Genomic DNA, 13,663 nt, shown 5'->3' with positions numbered 1-13,663 from the left:
CTGTTCTACCTGTGACCAAAAATAGAATAGGTGATAGCTTCATTAAATGCTTTATAGCTGGGATCCCTGGGTGGCGCAGCGGTTTGGCACCTGCCTTTGGCGCAGGGCGCGATCCTGGAGACCCGGGATCGAATCCCACGTCAGGCTCCCAGTGCATGGAGCCTGCTTCTCCCTCTGCCTGTGTCTCTTCCTCTCTCTCTCTCTCTGTGACTATCATAAATAAATAAAAATTATAAATAAATAAATAAATAAATAAATAAATAAAATAAATAAATGCTTTATAGCTGCAGAGTCATCTAACCTCAAATTCTGGTACCCTAATTTCTTTACTCAATCAATTTCACATGTTTGGGCTTGTTTCTTACAGAATCCCATTCCTTGTGTTATTTTATGATTTAGTCACAGTCCATAGTTGCCAATAAGGAAAACCAGCTCCATACTGTTTACACAGAAAAGGAATATGGTGAAAGGATTATGAGTAGGCATAGAGTCTCTCTGAGTGCCAGAAAACTAAGCTTAGAGGTCACTTAGCCAGAAACAAGGGCCAATATCCTGCTGCGGATCAGACCTGGTGCTGATAGCACCCTTGTCACTGCCAAGCATAGATGTTGCAGGAGAGACCGTTAACACCAGTGGAACTGGACACCAGATGTTCCGCTAGCAATGCGGCTAATATTGGCCCAGAAAACTTGGCTGACAATGTCTTGAGGCCACATCACATTGTGGTCTTTACTCTTAGAGTTCCAAAAATGGTGCAGGTCTTAAAAGTCCCTCCGATTTGGGCTTTCCCCTTATCATATCTATCCCATCTCTTTCCTATGCTACTTTGGCCAGGGGAGGAGAGGTTAAAACGAAGGTGATGACCTCTAAGTTTCCTTTTCCTTTCCTCTCCTCTCCTCTTCTCTCCTTTCCTTTCCTTTCCGTCCCCTCCGAGTCCACCTGGTTCAGAAGAAGTGGCTTTCCTTTCATGGTCCTCTCTGATTTCCACATTTGCATATTTTTCCCTTGAGAGGACTTGAGGTCCTCACATCTCAGCTATCACATGGTAAGGGCATCCCCCCTATACCATGAAGACACTTCTATGGTCCCAGTTGTCCAGGAGTGACACTTGATGTGAAAACCATGGAGTGACTCAGAAACCAGTCATTTCAAATAACAGAAAAATACACTGGCTTAACATCCCCAGAATATTACTCCCCAATATACTGCATGGATTTGCTGAATCCACAGAACATTCTTTGGGAAGTGGCTGAGGGGCTTTTAGGTTCTTGTATTTGATAGCATAGGGAGAGCTGATTCAGCTAGCGTCCACCAGCATGGCTGGGGATTGTAAGAATGTTGAATTATGAGACACCTGGGTGGCTCAGCAGTTGAGCATCTGCCTTCAGCCTGGGGCGCAATCCCAGAGTTCCAGGATCGAGTCCCATATCGGGCTCCCTGCATGGAGCCTGCTTCTCCCTCTGCCTGTGTCTCTGCTTCTCTCTCTGTGTGACTCTCATGAATAAATAAATAAAATCTTTTTTTTTAAAGAATGTTGAATTATATAAGTTCCAACTGATCATTAATCTAACAGTAACTGTGATAAGTGGAAAAAAAGAATAATATAAATCCAGCATACATAGTCTCAGAAATTGCACATACAATTCTAACACATTTTTCTGGTTTGAACGTTGGAGAGCAGGGTTAGGGACCTTGGCAGAGACATTCTGTTTTAGGTGTGGGAGGATTCTAAGTTTAAAATTCCTAGGTGGGAGAGGATGGACACAGAGCAGAGCTGAGGAAGATGTTTCTGGTAAACCCCTCAAACAATGCCTAACATCGCCCAACGGATGGAGAATGATAAGACTCAGGTAGCAGCTGGGGAGCTACTGGGCCTAGCAGGTATTTGTTTGGGTTCTTTCAGATGGCTTGGGGGAACTTGTCTGATACTTTCCCGTGATCCATGGAGTGGGAGGGGACCCTGAGCACAGCGAAGAGGACTATGTGGGAGGGAACCTACCTGAGAGCCAAAGGGTCAGCACACCAGTAAGTAACCAAGTGAACTTCCCTCTGGCCGGACACCAATGGCAAGCTGCTGGACAGAGGAGCCGGGTGTCCCTTCAGATGCCCTCCTGCCCTTTCCTTCCTGAGGCAGACCAAGTCTCAGCTGGAGCCCTCTTGCCTCTGGGAAACCTCAGAGCACTTGCCCAATTTGTGGGTGACTTCCATTTGCATTTCTTTTATTCTCCTCCCTTTGTCTTACACTTTTTTGTATATTGCTCAGTACTTGAGCTCAAACCTGCACCTGTTGCCCACAGATTGCCCTACATAGGACCTGCTGCCACCATCTCCCACCACCTGGGCTGGGGGGCGGGTGGGGTGGGGGCAATAGACAAGAGGCAGACTCTTGGTGACGAAGATGAGCACTTCTCCACCTCACAGTCTCTTTTCTCCTACCTTCCTTTTACCTTCTGATTCACTTATGCCAGGAGAGGCTCCTAGTGGGCCACCTGCCCTGGTAGTCCCGTCAGGGATGAGGGACCAGAGGGCATGGAGAGAAAAGAGTGAAGCCCTGAAGAACACCGGGGAGATCGGAGAGCTGAGATGAGAGACAATGACCCTCAAGCACTTCACAGCATCACAGGTCACCTTATCTTAGTCAATTTAACAGGGAAGTTGTGAGAAGTCTGATGTGGTGGGAACATGTCTCTAATAAATTAGAGCTCAGATGGGGCCATCATGTGGCTAGTGACAACCGTGTCAAACAAAAGATCATATAAATAATATTTAAAAATCAATAAATAATCTGGAAATTATTAGAATTATTTAAGGAATTCTGCAGTTCAATCACTTGGCAAGTGATGTTAAAAAACACATGAATTTTCATTTTTTCTTTCTGAGAGTATATAAAGTTATGTTTCTAAATTTTGAAGTTTACATATCAATTTCTATGACTTTACTGGTTATGAAATATTTTTAATATTTATATATTCATATAATATATATTTAATATTTATATATTAATATAATATTTTAATATCTGTAGTCAAAAGACTACATGACCAACGAAAATATTTCATTTTTGCATGCAAGAGTATTTCAAACTTCCTTCCCAAGGTGTGGAGGCACTCAAATGAAACACTCTTGATATCCAGGCTCTTAAAGCAAGTACCTCTTTATTATGATAGTCATAAAAAATGAGTAATTTCTTACGTTCCTTTTCCTTTCCTCCTTTCCCCTTCCGTCCTGGTGAAAAGGAGATTATCACGGATTATGGGTTTTGTTGATGTAGAAATATGTAATGAGTTCCTTTCAGAAAGATTTCAGTGATCTGGCTGTGCTGGACCTCAGGATTATTCATCTGTAAAAGGTACCAAAGAACAGAATCAGGTCGCAGTGGTTATTTTGGGATTATCAGAAGGCTCCCCTTGCAAGCCTCAGTACAAGGCTTTTTGAGCTCTGGATATTCCCTTCTTCATTCCCCAGAAGGACAAGGGTTCTGTAAATTCTCTGACCCTCCACCTGTGGAATGTCTTTCTAACTATCTCTTTGCAAATTTGAGTCGCAAATCCCATTGCTGTTAGTGACACATTTTGAAGTATCCTGTGTCTCCCTGAATTTGACATTAATGTTGACATACATTCCCTTATATCAGTATAACTAGGCACCATCTCACCCTTAGACATATTTTCCTGACTCTCTCCAACGCACGAACAATTTCAGCGATTACGAAAGTTTCATTATTACTCAACTTAGGCTTATGCATAAGATATTTTATGATTCCAGTTAATAAAAGATATCAGTGCAGAACAGGAATAGGCAAAGCATTTTATTACATGATATCTATCGAATTTTGAGAGTCAATACTTCCCTATTTTACCAGCTGCAACAGAAAACCTGAAAAACAATTTAGAAGAGGCCTCTAAGAGACAGAAAACACTCATGGAGCCTTGAGAGGATCGAGCAGATCTGCTATGCTGACCTCATGACTTTGATCAACAGGATAAGCAGTGTCATGCTTTGCTCTCATACTCATGACTCTGCTCTGGACTTGCTGAGAGAGAGCAAAAGAAAAGATAGTGAGAGGTGGAGAAGACAAGTCCTGGACCTGTCTGAAAGTCACGTACTTGGGGACCCCCATTTCCTATGCATCTCCCTCTGCATCATAGAAAGATAAGAGTCAGGTTATGGAGAATCTGGTAAATGGGAAGGTAGGTTTCCAGCTCACACACAATCTTTGTACATAGCAAGTCAGATGAGGTCAACTTCATTAATCTCAGTTGAATTTTATTATGATTTATTGAATTGCTTCAAAGCAGAATGCTCTGTGTCTAAGGGTCTTACTTTAGGTAATATATTTTCAACTGATTGTATGACCTCTGGGAAAGTCATGTAACCACTCTGAGGCTCAGGACTAAGAACTACTTGGGACAGTCGTTTAATACTTGATGATACAGTAGATGTGATCCCTGGCACACTATGACCATCAGTGCCGGTTGAGGCTGACTCAGTTTTCCTGATTACTGACAAGGGTGGTGTGTGCAGGAAAACAAAAACTGATCAAGGGTCTTTGGCAGACTGAGTCTCCTAGCCACAAAGGGTATTAAACACAAGAAAAAAAAATCTGGCGCCTCTTCAAGTAGCTGATGACACAGCCAACATAATGGAAAACAATTACCAAGTGAAATCACAAATTGTGCAAAAAATGCCCCGACATAAGTGATCTTAGGGGAAATGCTCAAAGAATACACAAATCTACTGATAACATTTGTTAGGCCAGAATAAGATGTGCTGTGTGTATTTCCCAATGGAAGGATCATGTGAGCTGGATCATAGGAATGTGATTCAATAGCGATCTTAAAAACTTGCCATTACACTGCCCTAGTACTTACTGTTATTTCCAGTAGACTCCAGCCTACCCTAAGTGTGAGCTCCATATATCATTTTTCCCAGGACCTGATAGTTTCTGGATTAATCATACTCCAGTTTTGAGCTGAGAGAACAAACAATGTAAAGAGCTAAAAGCAACTGTAAGTCTTTTTGGATCAGCGAATTTGATATGAATGTTACCAGACCCCCTTGATTAAAATTGTTTTTTATTCCAGTGAAGTTTGTATCACATATTCTGAGCACTTTAAAGTATATAACTCAATAGTTTTTAATATATTCATAATGTTGTACAACCATCACCACTATCTTATTCTGGAATATTTCCCTTACCCCCAAAGAAACTTCTCTTTTAAAGTAAGTATACTTCCTAGGGCCTGTGAGTGGCTTAGTCAGTTAAGTATTTGCCTTCAGCTCAGGTCATGATCCCAGGGTCTTGGGATCAAGCCTTCCATCAGGCTCCATGTTCAATGGGGAGTCTGCTTCTCCCTCTCCCTGCCCCTCTTCCCCATTCATGCTCTCTCTCAAATAAATAAATAAAGTCTTTAAAAAATAAGTAAATAAAGCAAACACACTTCTGGAGGGGCAACATGTAAAGTCCAGCCCTAACATTTATATATTACCAGATTTTTTTAAATTCCAAAGACAATAAAAAAAATCAATGTATTAGAGAAAAGAGATCACTTGAAATGGGAGAGCAAAATATTGAAGCAAGTATCAGTAATTCATTATTTCAGGTAGTTGCAGTTAGCCTGCCGACAAGATAGCCTCCAGTGATCTCTGCCTCTTGATAGCCACACCCTGTGTGATGTCCTCCTGCATTATATCAGAATTGGTCTGTGCAACCAATAGAATACTGCAAAAAGGATGCTATGTCATTTCCAAGGCTGGGTAATAACAGATATTGTGACTTTACCTTACTTTCTTTGATTACTCCTTCTGGGGAAGCCAACTGTTATCTCAGAAGGACAGTCAAGCAGCCTATAGAATGACTCATTTATCAAGGAATTGAGGCCTCTGGCCAACGACAATATGAGGCAGCGGTCTTGGAGGCAGATCACCCAGCCCCAGTCAAGCCTTCAGATGACTAAAACTTGAGCTGACTCCCTGATTAGAGCTTTCAGAGCAACCCTAAGCCAGAGCTAACCAGCTAAGCTGTTTTTGGATTCCTGAGCCTCAGAAATGATGTGTAATAGTAAAGATTTACAGTTTTACACTGCTGAGTTTTGTGGTAATTTATTAACAGATTAATACAGAGCTACTATAGTAGTGTTAGGGTAATAGTTCAGCAAAGTTTCCAACGAAAGGAGGAAGTACCTGTGCCACAAAGAGCGAAACACCAGAAACTCATAGATATATAATCAATGCTCAAACCCTTCAACTGGCACTAGGCTTAAGCAAGTCAGACTGCTACTTCCTTTACATATTCTTTTCCCTGCCACCAAGATGCCCTGTAGCAATCTCTTTTCCCATACAAAATGATCCTTGTTGAAATTAAACCTATCTCCTACAGAAATCAATAGAGAGGCTCACATGGTATGATTTTTCTCTGGGCCCCATTTATGCCTAGAGATGAAGGACTTTGATCCCCTGAATCTCCTTAGGGGTGGAGCTAAAAGAAGGTTGAAATGAGTATTTTCCAGAGGGGTCTTCCAATTTCTCTGTTTGTTTTCATTGAAAAAAAATTTTTTTTGAAAGAGGTTAAGACAAACAAAATCATTTCAAGTAAGTGCAAATAAAATGGCAAATAAGCAATTTAAATAAGCTAGGGGGCAAGAAAGAGTTTGAAAATGTTAAATCAGTTATTGGTATCTTTATTATTCCTTAAGTTTCTAGAAAAAGACTGGTTTCTCCTTCCCTGCTTAAAAGTTTACTCAGACTCTATTCTTTGAGTTGCTTAAACTACTTTACAGTGTTTTCTCTTGGCACCAAAATGTGTTTATATAATTCAAACCTCCAGTCTGTTCTGATCTTGTTGAAACTTGTTATGCTTTGCTAACTCATAGTAAAGTAAATGCATTTTTAGAGTTTAGGCCAGAGACTTAAGCCACATTTGACTACATGTTTTCCTGACAGTATCAATTTCTGTCACTTTGTCAACAAGTTACTCGAGGTGGGGTTAATTTTCTTTTTGCAGGAATGTGACCAAAAATGTGTTTAATGATCTTAGGTCCTGGTTTTCTTGGATTTGCAGTAGCTCTTAGCTGGCAACTCTGAGAATAAGCCAGATGCTGTCCAGTAACTAACCTCAGCAGTCGGGAATCAAAGGAGCTCATCTCCTGTTTCATCAAATAAAAACATAACACAGACGCTTTTTGTTAATTGGGCATGAAGGGCAGACATTGGATTTGTGGGCCCACTGGTTTTTAGAACAGGCCAAAGAAGGGGCACCTGGGTGGCTCAGTGTTTGAGCCCAAACATGCCCACCTTTGGCCCAGGGCATGATCCCGGGGTCCTGGGATCGAGTTCCGCATCAGGCTCCCTGCAGGGAACCTGCTTCTCCCTCTGTCTATGTCTCTGCCTCTCTCTGTTTCTCTCATGAATAAATAAATAAAGAAGTGTCTAAAAAAGAATTAAAAAAATAAAAATAATAAAATAGGCCAAAAAAAGTAATCAAGGGCTCTCAGAATCTGGGGTTTAGAAAAAGTGATGATATCATCAAACCTGACCTCTTCTGTACCCCCTTCTTCTGTTCTGTTGGTCTTTTGAAATGTCCTTTACTGGTGAGCCTACTTAGTAATTTTTAAAAAACTTTGTTGCTTACATTTTGAACTATTTAAATGATAAAGAAAAGTCCCAGAAACAATTTAACAGATATCTGTGTAGGCAACATCAATACTGAATAAATGTTAAGATTTAGACTCCATTTTTTAAGAGAGAGAACATATCCTAGACAAAATCAAGACTCCGGTCCTGTGGTGGACATGTCCTAGGGTTATGCCACACTCTTATATGTCCTCTTCCCCTTGAGTCACAGAACCTCTGGCTTGTTCCTAAGTAATAGAATATGGCAAGATGATGTGATGTCATTCTCTTGATTAAGTTACATTATACGGCAAAAGGTAAGAGATTTTATAGATGTAATTAAAGTCCTTAATCAGCTGAGTTTTAGTTTGCTGAAAAGGAGATTATCCTGTTTGGGCCTAGTCTAATTAGGGAACCCCTTCAAAGAGTATCTGGAAGTCAGAGATTTACAACAACAGAGAACCTCTCTCCTCATTGCCAGCTTTGAAAAAACTGGCCACCATGATTCTATAGCTGCAAGAAAATGAACCTGGCCTACATTTTGACAGAAGTTGGATTATTTTCTAGTCCAGTTCCCAAGTGTGAGCACTGTCTGGTTGATTCCTCGATTTCAAGCTTGGACTCGGATCAAATAACCCAGCAAAACCTTGTCTGGACTTCTAACACAAGGAAACAGAGATGATAAATGGGTGTTAGTTTAAGCTATTAAATTTGTGGTGTTGTTAGTCGAGACACAAAGCTAGTAAAAGTCCTAATCTCATCCTTTATCTCCTTCCCCAGAGATGATATTCAACTTTGCTAGAATGAAGGGAAATAGAAATTAAAACAATGAGTTGCCATTTCTCATTCTTCAAATTGACAAAAATTAAAACACCTGACAATTCCAAATGTTGGGAGTCATAGGAAGTTTTATATGCTGGAAATAGAAATGGAAATGAAAATTGGTACAACCATTTCAGACAGGTTTTATAATGCCTATGGGGCCTAGCAATCCACTTTTAATGTGAATACTTAAGTTCTTTGTTTTTGTACTTAAAAAAATACTTTTTATACTTTAAAAAAAAACTTTTACTGCATATACTTTACAGAGGTTTGCTACATAGTACCCATAAACAGTGTTTGGTATCTTTGTTTTAAATTTTTCATAAATGTACACTTTTGTAACTTGATTTTTAAATTCAGTATTAGGTTGTCAGATTGATCCATTTTTGATATATGGATTATACTTTGTATTTTTTAAAGATTTATTTATTTATTTATTTATTTATTTATTTATTTATTTAGGAGGGGAAGGGCAGAGGGAGAGGGAGAGAGAGAATTCTAAGCAGTGAAGAGCCCAACTCAAGGCTTAATCTCATAATCCTGAGATCATGACCTGAGCTGAAACCAAGAATTGAATGTTCAATGACTGAGTCACCCAGGTGTACCTGGATTATTCTTTTTAAAACAGTAAAAAAAATATTCCATTATATTACAATACCACAGTTTCTCCATTCCCTAAACTGTACTGAGGTGAACAAATCTGAATTGATTTTGAGGACAGCTTCTCTAGGGAATATATGTAGAAGTGAAGTTGTTAGGTCCCAAAGGCATTATAAAATGCTTGAGATGTCGGTGCCATTTTCACTCTCACTTCCAGTATACAAAACTTCCTATTACCTTAACATGTGGGGTGGTCAAAGATTTTAATTGTTGTCAATTTGACGGGTGTGAAATGGCATCTTGTGGTTGTAATTTGTATTTCCCATTATTTCTAGTAAGACTGAAATAGTCAAAACATCAGCTCATGTGATTTTGGTCATTCTGGTTTCTTCCATGCTAAATATCTTTTGTCCTCTTCATGTCTTCTGCCCATTTTCTTGCCGGTAGTTATTATTTTCCTTGTTGACTTGTAGGACGTGTTTATATATTCTGGGTTTCAACGTTTTACCAGTTAAATGCATTACATATGGCTTATTCTAATCAGTTCCCTTTCAAAAAACATATTTGTAGTGAACTTTGGTTTTCCTTGCTGCAAAGTGTGGGTTACACCATGTAACTCACAGATAAATGAGATAATGAACACATGAAAGTTCCTGCTCCAGTGCCAGATATAGTTTAGGTGTGCAGTGGTGAGCCTCCTCCACCTCCTATCTATCTATATCTATCTATCTATCTATCTATCATCATCTATCTATCTAGATTTTATTTATTTATTCATGAGAGACACAGAAAGAGGTAGAGACATAGGCAGAGGGAGAAGCAGGCTCCCCAAGGCGAACCCAATGTGGGACTCTATCCTGAGACCCTAGGATCATGACCTGAGCCAAAGGCAGACACTCAACCATGGAGCCATCCAGGCACCTCCCTATACCTCCCTTTTAAAGAACTTCTGGGTTTGGTGATAGGGCAGTGGCTAAGAGAAGTGGTTTGGGGTTGTGTGCATGTCTTATTACATCCCACTATTAGCACTTGCTGGCCTGTGATGTTGGAGTCCACCACTTTAAGCTCTCTAAACCTTTTTGCTCATTTGTAAAATAGAGATCAAAATGCTTGCTTTATAGAGCAACTGCAAGACTCAAGCTCTAGTTGCACAGTCCTTACAGCACACTGAGCCCTCAAAGCAATGGTAGCTGCTCTTATTATTATCATCCTCATTAAGGAAGATGAGAGTTGCCTAGAAATAACAAACATGGCTTAAAACATGACAAAGTCTCCCTATAAAAGATGTACTAACTGCTATCGGAATATAGCAGTGAAGGAAGATTACATTCAGCCAGGTGTTGATGGAGATTCAGGGAAGGCTTCATAGAAGAAATATCATTTAAATATAGTTTGTAAGAAGGGAGGGTGGGATATAAATCAGTAGTTACAACTTGAGGAGAAAGAGTTTTTTGGCAGTAAAACAAAAGAAAATGTGGGGATATTAAACAAAACCAACAAAGCTCCTAGTACTCTAGCCGTACAGAAGTACGGGATAATGGGAGAGGGTGTTGTGAACAACCTGGAAAGGGATGGTAAGAACAGATCATGGAGCCTTCTGGATGGTTTAAAACTTTGAAGTCAGATATGATAAAAGAGGATTTAGTCTTTGAAGATATCAAAGTACCTTTGCACTAACTAGTATCCCATGTACTGAAAAGGACCCTCTCTGTATAACTATAAAGTGCTTTTGCCTATGGAATAATCACATTTCTCAAACAGGGGTCAGTGACTAAGTTGCCCAGGGGTGGGAGTAGGGAATATGGGGGCTGTGCATATGACGCATATACAGGAACCCAATAAGTATGTCAGGGCAAATGAACACTATGGGATCCAGTCTGAAGCTGCCTAATTACTCCCATCCCATACTAGGAATCAACGGTCTCCCTTAGATCAGTTGTAGTGAACCTTGGTTAGTTCCTTAATATGGCTCAGAAAAGGCAAAGTATGTAGCCTTCTCATAGGCGTTCCTTGTGGGTTCAGATAATAGTTTGCGCCACATATAAAAATATTTGGATGAAACACATTTCCTTCAGAAAGTTTTGTTTTGGATAGATTGTGCACCACTTATTGTCCACCTAAATTGTGGAGTTTTGGTTGTACCCAAACACATTGGGTTTATAATTATTTTTATTTCCTCCTAGATTTTGTTCTTCCAATTTACTATCACATAATCATTAACTGGAAAAGATGCTTTGGTCTTACTTATATGAGGAATCTAAAAGCACCAAACTCAAAGAAACAGAGAATAGAGTGGTTGTTGTTAGGCACAATGGGAGATGGTGAGAAAGAGAGAGTGAGAGAGAGAGAGAGAGAGGTATTAGGCAAAAGATGCAAACTTTCAATTATACAAGATGAATAAATCTTAGAGATCACTCTATAGCATACAGCCTATACTTGACAATATTCTATTGCATATTTAAAATTTTGCAAAGAGGGTAGATGCTATGTTAGATGTTTTTATCACAAAAAGCAATAATAATACTTTATTATTTATATAATGATGAATACATTCATGGCACAGATTATGATGATTTTACAGTGTATACCTATCTCCAAACACATCAAGATGTATACAGTAAATATGTACAGCTTTTTGCATGTCAATCACACCTTAACAAGGTGGTTAAAAAGTGCTTTGGTCTTCTATTATTGTTTTCTTAACAACTGAACATTCCAACACTTATATGTGTACTCATAAGAGAACTTTCAAGAGGTAGCTAGATACAGCTGCAAAACTTTTACCATCCAAATTATGAGTCTGAGATTAGAACTGTTCCTACTTTTAAAGAAAGTTCTAGGCTCCAGCATGGCAAATGCTTTTTCTCAAAAAATGGTGAGTAATTCTGTGAGCAAAACCAGGAATGAATCATACCACAAGAAATTTCCATCCTAACTGCAGACACTCATTGAAAAAAAAAAAAAAAAAAAAAAAATCCAGAGCCATTTCTAAAGGAAAAATGGAGAGGATTTACCATGAAGTTACCCTGTTGCTCTCCATCTGGATCTAAACTGATTCAGCTGGAGTTGACTTCCTAGTGGTCTCCAATGGAACTGAAATCATCTTTGTGGGACCAGCAATTTGTTCTCATTTTCTACCTCATTTTGCAGCATCTGGAAAGAAGTATGTAAGTAGCAGGTGTATTCACCATTGCCCGCCCCCCCCCTTTTTTGGAGAACCATTTCTTAAGTATTTCAATCTTTCTTCTCATCCTAATGTAATTGGTAGAAAGCATGAGAAGCTTTTTGAAACAAGGTTATTATAATGAAAGTTTATTTATGTTGGACCTTATAAACACAATGATTCATTAATCAAAACACTCATTTTTGTTTAAGCTGGAAGTATGAGACCTAGGAATTGATAGTTATCTAAATTTTCACTTCCAAAGGCTTTGTAGGAGTGCCTGTGTGGCTCAGTCAGTTAAATGGCCAACTCCTGATTTCAGCTAAAGTTATGATCTCAGAGTCGTGGGATCGAGGCCCACATTGGGCTCTGCACCCAGCGCAGAGCCTGCTGGAAATTCTCTCTCTCCCTCTGCCCCTCCCCCTGTTCTCTCCTTTTCTTTAAATAAATAAATAAAATCTTTTAAAAAATAAATGCATAAAATTTAAAAATGATCTTTATTTTACAAAAAGGGAAGTGGGTCTCTGAGAAGTTTCTTGTTTTTTAAGAGTACAGATGTCCTGGTGGTTCGAATAAGTCAAGTTTTGTGACTCTTCATCTTCTGTATTTGTTGTCTGTCAAACCACAACTCACACATGGCACTTAACAAGCTTATTTTTTTCAGCAAGGGAGTTTTATCTTTTTTAATAAATTGAGGCAATTTTTTATATTTCTATCAATTTGCTGTAATTTTGCCCAAGTAGCTGCTCCAGATGGCATGTTAGAGACCAGAACACAGGGTATTAAATGTTTTTAGGATATAATCCCATCTCTAATAATACTTTCTTCTAGATAACATGGCCAACCATTTTCTTCCTAATGCCATCTAATTAACCAAGGAGGGAACTGCCAGTAGGAAAATCCCTATTTTTGCCTTCAGAATTAGGGCTTTTTTATATAGACGTCTGCACCTGCAAAGCTTGGGCAAAAACACAGCTCACACTGGTGAGCAATTTGGTCTTGTTGGTAAATAAAACACACATACTTCTAATCGGTTTCTTTTAAAATTAAACACAAATTATGTCCCAAGTACCTTTAAAGGCACTATTTTGGCAAGGTAGCCTCGTAAACTGAATCACTTGTATTTTACGATACAGTTCCAGGTGGTACAAAGTAAACATTTAGACCTGGACACTTTCCTCTCATGTTTTGCTTCGTGTTTTGTGCTTTCTTCCTTTGGTTCAAGTCCTAAGAATTCAGTTGAGCACAGAAATTTGTTTTAAAAGTAAATCTCTACTCAGATACGGTATATAGGCCTGTCCCTGATGCTCTTCCCTGAAAGTTATGAAAACAGAATAGCTGATGTTGGCCTACCATGGGCAGAGTTGCAGAAAGTCTTCCTAGATTACCTTATGAAAACTTCTCTAATACTTTCTCTCATTTCCATGAAACTCAACATCATGCTCTTAAAGAAATGGAAAAGAAGCA

The sequence above is a fragment of the Nyctereutes procyonoides genome, unplaced genomic scaffold (genome assembly GCF_905146905.1).
Source record: "Nyctereutes procyonoides isolate TBG_1078 unplaced genomic scaffold, NYPRO_anot_genome, whole genome shotgun sequence".
NCBI lineage: Eukaryota > Metazoa > Chordata > Mammalia > Carnivora > Canidae > Nyctereutes > Nyctereutes procyonoides.
Note: the sequence above shows the minus strand (reverse complement) of the source record.